This window comes from Nicotiana attenuata, chromosome 3, assembly GCF_001879085.1.
Source record: "Nicotiana attenuata strain UT chromosome 3, NIATTr2, whole genome shotgun sequence".
Taxonomy (NCBI): Eukaryota; Viridiplantae; Streptophyta; class Magnoliopsida; order Solanales; family Solanaceae; genus Nicotiana; species Nicotiana attenuata.
The window spans coordinates 52,582,016-52,587,859 of NC_031991.1; positions in this window are offsets into that span (position 1 = coordinate 52,582,016).

Here is a 5,844-nt window from a genome sequence, read left to right on the forward strand (position 1 = left end):
GGGGGAAGTCGTCTTTCGGACTGGCCCGGTTGAGATCTCGGTAGTCGACACAGACTCTAACCTTCCCATCCTTCTTCGGCACTGGCACAATGTTGGCTAACCATGTTGGGTACTCCACTACCCTGAGAACCTTGGCTTTGACTTGCTTGGTAACTTCTTCCTTGATTTTCAAACTCATGTCAGGTTTGAACTTTCTGAGCTTCTGCTTTACCGGCGGACATGTCGGATTTGTTGGCAGTTTGTGAGCTACAATAGATGTACTGAGACCAGTCATATCATCATACGACCAGGCGAATATGTCTTCATATTCCCTTAGAAATTTCGTGTACTTTTCCTTTTCCGATGGCGACAGATGAACACTGATGCGCGTTTCCTTGACATTCTCTGTATCCCCCAAGTTGACAACCTCAGTTTCGTCCAAGTTAGACTTAGGCCTATTCTCAAAATCCTCAACCTCTTTAACGACCTCTTCTGGTATATCATCCTCTTCTGAGTCTATGTCCGTTTGTTGCGTTGTCTCGTTGCATGTCACAATCGTCGGTTCATCAAGATAAGTAATAGTAATGCTGTGTAAAATAAAGTAAACGATAGAAAAATAATAAGAGCGAGATTTATAAGAAACTGAAATGCTTTGATAAATTTCATAATTGTTTTGAACATTGGAGCTCTTATTTTCGAAATTAAAAATGCGGAAATGAAATCAACTAGCGAAAAAGTAAAAGGTAATGCATGGTGCTTTGTTCAGCCTTGCTACCCCGAAGCTTTCCGGGCTCTGGTGGTTCTGATGGACCAATTGTCGAGGCGTGCTCCTCGGTTCACAGCTTGTATGGAAGGGCCTTCCTCTCCTTCCTCCTCAAAAATGACACAGCAGTCCATATTGTCGTCTTCCAAAAATAGATTCCTTATTGCCGCCAACGCTTCCTCTTCTTCTGACCCATATATGACATCTGCTGGCTGGAAAGTCTGCTCTAGGCGAGGTATCGGATGCTCCAGTGGGTAGTAGGGACTGCGCCATGGTGGCGACCAGTGGTTGAACTCCTCCCAAGTGTATTCATACCCCAAACCAAAAGTGGTACCATGTTTCTTCAGCTTGATGGGTTTGGCGATTCCCTGGAGGTTTTTGCCAAGTCCCTTGCCAGGTTCGTACCCACACCAATTCAGTATGCTTTCAATCTTGTTGTCCCACCATTTATCCTTGTCCACGGCGTTGACCCGCTCAATGTGGTGGTAGGTTTCTCCGCCTATTTTCCTTCTTCCTCCTATTGCCGGGATGGTCTGGCGACTGTATATGGGATTGCTACCATCGCCATGAATAATCACCTCTTGGTGATTCCACTCAAATTTCACTGCCTGGTGTAGGGTTGATGCTACGGCTCCAGCGGCGTGAATCCAGGGCCGTCCCAACAGCAAATTGTAAGACGCTGGGACGTCTATCACTTGAAAGTCAACGTCGAACCAAGTCGGTCCCATTTGCAGACACAAACTGATTTCCCCAATAGTGGACCTTTGGGATCCATCGAAAGCTTTGACATTGATGGCTCCATCCTTGATCTCATGCAGGCTCTTCCCCAATGTTCTGAGAGTCACCAATGGACAAATATTGAGGCTAGACCCTCCGTCAACCAGAATTCTGGTGATGAAATAATCCTCGCATTGCACAGTGATGTGCAACGCCTTGTTGTGGCTCAGCCCTTCTGGTGGCAGCTCATCTTCGTGGAAAGTGATTTTGTGACTCTCCAATACTTGCCCTACCATGTTCGCCATTTCTCCTCCAGTTATGTTGCTGGGTACATATGCCTCACTCAGTATTTTAATAAGGCATTCTTATGTGCATCGGAGCTTTGCAGCAGAGCTAAGATGGAGATCTGTGCTGGTGTTTTATTCAGTTGATCAATGACTGAGTACTCCTTTGCTTGTATCTTCCTCCAGAGGTCATCAGGCCCAGTTTCAGTGACGGTCGGTCGTCCAGAGGCTTGCTTACTTGATTCAGCTAAATGTTTCGGGGTATAAACCCTGCCGGTTCTGGTCATACCCTGTGCTGCAATTGCTTCTCCAGATTTGGTTTTCCCTTTCCTTCTCGCCTCGGCGGTGTAATCCCAAGGAATGGCCTTCGTATGGAATGGTGCTATGTTTGACATAGCCACAGGAATAGGTACCCTTGCTTTGGGAGGTAACACAGCAACTTCAAATGGTACAGGTGCCTTTGGGGATCCAAACTCGACCTCAATCGGTCTTGGCGCCTTTGCAAAAGAAGGTGTCTCGAACTCAAGTGGTATGGACATGTTCACTTCAGCGTCTCCAGAAGGCTGGATCTGGACTACAATCGGATTAAGTGTGACAGTTGGTTTCTTTGGCTCGTCATCTTCAGCAACCAATCCGATCGATCCTTTGGGGTTCCAATCATCTTCTATCTCTATCATGTGAACGCCTCCGCCTTTATGGTCGGGCAGGGGGTTGTTGCGAACATTAGGAGCAGGTTCCTTCGCCACAATAATCTTGTTGTCAATTAAAGCTTGGATTTTATCCTTCAGAGAGCGGCATTCATCAATGGTATGCCCCTTCATGCCGGAATGGTATGCACAGGTTTTGTTCGGGTTGACCCATTGGGAAGGATTTTCTGGAGTTATGGCAGGGATAGGGGTGACGTAACCAGCGGCTTTGAGCCTTTCATATAGCTGGCCGATTGGTTCGGCGATGGCGGTGTATTGTTTGGGAAGTCTACGGTCGAAGTTAGGTCGCGGTCTAGGGAAGTTTTGGCGAGTGGGAGGGGATTGATGGTGAGGGGTTGAGTATTATAAGCTTGGTAGACAGGTGCGGGTTGAGAGTGTCTTGGTGAGGTAGGTTGATATGTGGGGGGTGGAGATGATGGGTAAGCAGGTGGTGGAGCTTGGTAAGAGGGCGAGGGTGCTTGGTAATTTGGGGTAGGTTGATATGTGAGAGGAGATATCGGGTAGGTTTGGTATTTGATTGGAGATTTTGTTCTTTGTGCAACCATCACGGCACTCACATCCCTTTTCTTGGATGCGCCACCAGACTGTAGAGCCTTGTTGGTGTCTTGCAATGCTTCAAAGTTAGTGACCATACCACTTTTAATGCCTTCCTCGATCCTCTCCCCTAGCTTGATGATGTCGGAAAATTTCTGGCCTTCAATCAACATCAACCTCTCATAATACTGTGGGTCTTGAGCCCAGACGAAAAACCTGTTCATTTGTTCTTCTTCTAAAGCCGGCCTGACCTTAGCAGCTTCTGATCTCCAACGAGTAGCATACTCGCGGAATGTCTCCGCGGGTTTCTTCTTTAAGTTCTGGATGTAGAATACGTCTGGCGCATTTTCCGTATTGAATCTGAACCTGTCCATGAAATCGGACGCCATACCTACCCAATTCGTCCACTTCTTGGGGTCTTGGCTAATGTACCAAGATAGAGCATCCCCTTTCAAACTTCTCATGAAGAGCTTCATGCGAATCTTTTCATCTCTTCCGACTCAACCAGCTTATCGCAGTATGTCCTCAAATGGACCCTGGGATCCCCTGTGCCATCAAACATTTCAAACTTGGGAGGTTTGTACCCCTCAGGAAGTTCGACATCTGGCTGAATGCAAAGGTCCTCATAATTCAGCCCCTCAATACATTTGTTTCCTTCAACACCCTGGACTCGGCTAGTCAGCTTCTTGAGTTCAGCGGCCAGATTCCTGATAAGAGAGTCTTTGTCATCAGACTCCGATGTGCTTGAAATAGGTTGACTATATTGTGGCATGGTTTCCACGTAGATGGGGGTGTTGTGGGGATGATCATTTGTGGAGTTTAGTGGATCAGGAATGAGTAGTGGGGTGTTGTTTGAAGTGTGACATGTAGTGCAGTGTTGATGGGGAGCGGGTTACTTCTGTGGTTTCGGGATGTTTTGTGGAGGTGTAGGATTTTGAGCATTGGGAAAGTTGACATCTGGAGTAGTGAGGGAAAATGATAAGTTTGCCAAGTTCCAAACTTGGTCCAGCTCTTCCTGAAATTTCAATAACTTTTGTTCAAGCTGGGCGGAACCTGAATACCCTGAGGAACCTCTACCCTTTCACCCGAGTTGTTCAAATCTTCCATTATTCCTTGTTCTTGTTTCTGATAGGACTCGGAGGAGGAGGAGGTGGAGGGCCCTTGGATCTTGTGGAGTAAGAAGATGATGCCAGAGTGCACGAACTAACCTTTTGGGGAGGGGAATAAAACAAAAGTAAAAACAAAACAAGGTAACAAGTTAGCAAGGGTTATGAGAAGAAAACGTTGCAATATTTAAACACATAGTGCAAGAATATAAATCGTGTCCTAATTTGGGTGCCTCATTGCGCCCGAGGTAGGCCTAGCGACAAGTTGATTTGGAGAACTTATAATGCTAAATGCCTCATTTTATTGATAAAAATAAGACGAATCCCAAAACGACACTAAAATTGCAGGAAATAAAATGTCACTAACGGCCATTGGCCTTATTACATTTAAAGCAAAAAGAAAAGATCCTAACTACTTGGTCCCCGAAGGACCTTCCCCAGGTTGAATGTTCTCGTTGATCAAATCCTCCAGTTTGCGTAGATTCTCCAGTAGAAATGCTTTTGCCAGGTTCTCTCCTTCGTTTCCCTCGGCATTCTGGTAGTCGTTGACTCTCTTTCTTACTTTTCCTTCCAATTCCTGCAAACTGTATTCCAGATACTCCAGCTTTTTGCTAGCCTTGGTGACCCTCTCTTTCCATTCATTGATTTGTTCACTTGATGGGAGATTCCTCCACCAGGTCAGCAAGAGTGAGGGTATACTGACATACCGAAGTCGGGGACCTTGTTCTCCATTTTCTGCAAAACAAAAGGGTTAAGACCATACCCCCCCACCGGACTCGACTATTTAAACCAATAATTAGCATTAAAGCATTTAGATCTCCAAATAAATGCACAGAACGTGGTGGTGTCCGTTTGGGTTTCAAGGAAACCCGGTGGACTTTGGACAAGGCTATCTTAAAGAGTCATTATGTGGACACCATAACTGACTCGGCTAGGTTTGACCATGATGCATGAACTGTTAAATAGAATAAGGTTTCTATGGGGTATTAGACTGGTACCCTTGAGCGGACAACTTAAGAGGGAAAGGCACGGAACCGTCGACTGCACCGCTGATCGACTGGTTTTACCGCAAATACGCCTTTGCCAAATTTAGGGGGTGATAATATCGGAAGGGCACAACCACTCATTATAAGCGTTTTTATGGTATTTGTTTGGCACGAGTGGAATATGATGTTGAAGATGCAATTACAAGAATGAAACAAGTTGTCACGTATTTGCACGTTCATAAAGTAATGATTACAATAATTGCTTATAATTACAACAGTATTGAAGGAAAGCGGTAAAAGCATTAAAGAAAAGAAAACAAAGAGCCAAGTCAATTTCGAAGTAGAAGAGAGATAAAGACATTAAATAAAATTAATAAAGAAGCACTAAAGTCACAAATAACATGAAGTGGTAAAAGCCTAAAGAATATCCCCGCAGAGTCGCCATGCTGTCGACGCCCCCTTTTTCTCGCGAAATCGGGTTTACGACATTTGGGAGGACAACTCGTTTCCCTTTTGGGATTTGGGTTTTTGGAATTGGAGAGTCGCCACCTAATGATTAAAGTGCATTAGGAAACTAGGAAGGGGTTTGAGTTTGAAGAACCAGAGTTTGGGTAAGGGCTAGAAATTATCTCGAGGGGAAGGTGTTAGGCACCCCTCAAGATCCACTAGTGTGGTTCCCGGCCATGTTATATTGTGACTTCACATAATCAAGTAAATAATTAAGGGTTCGAATATACCACATTGCAAATAAGTTGAAAAACTTTTGAA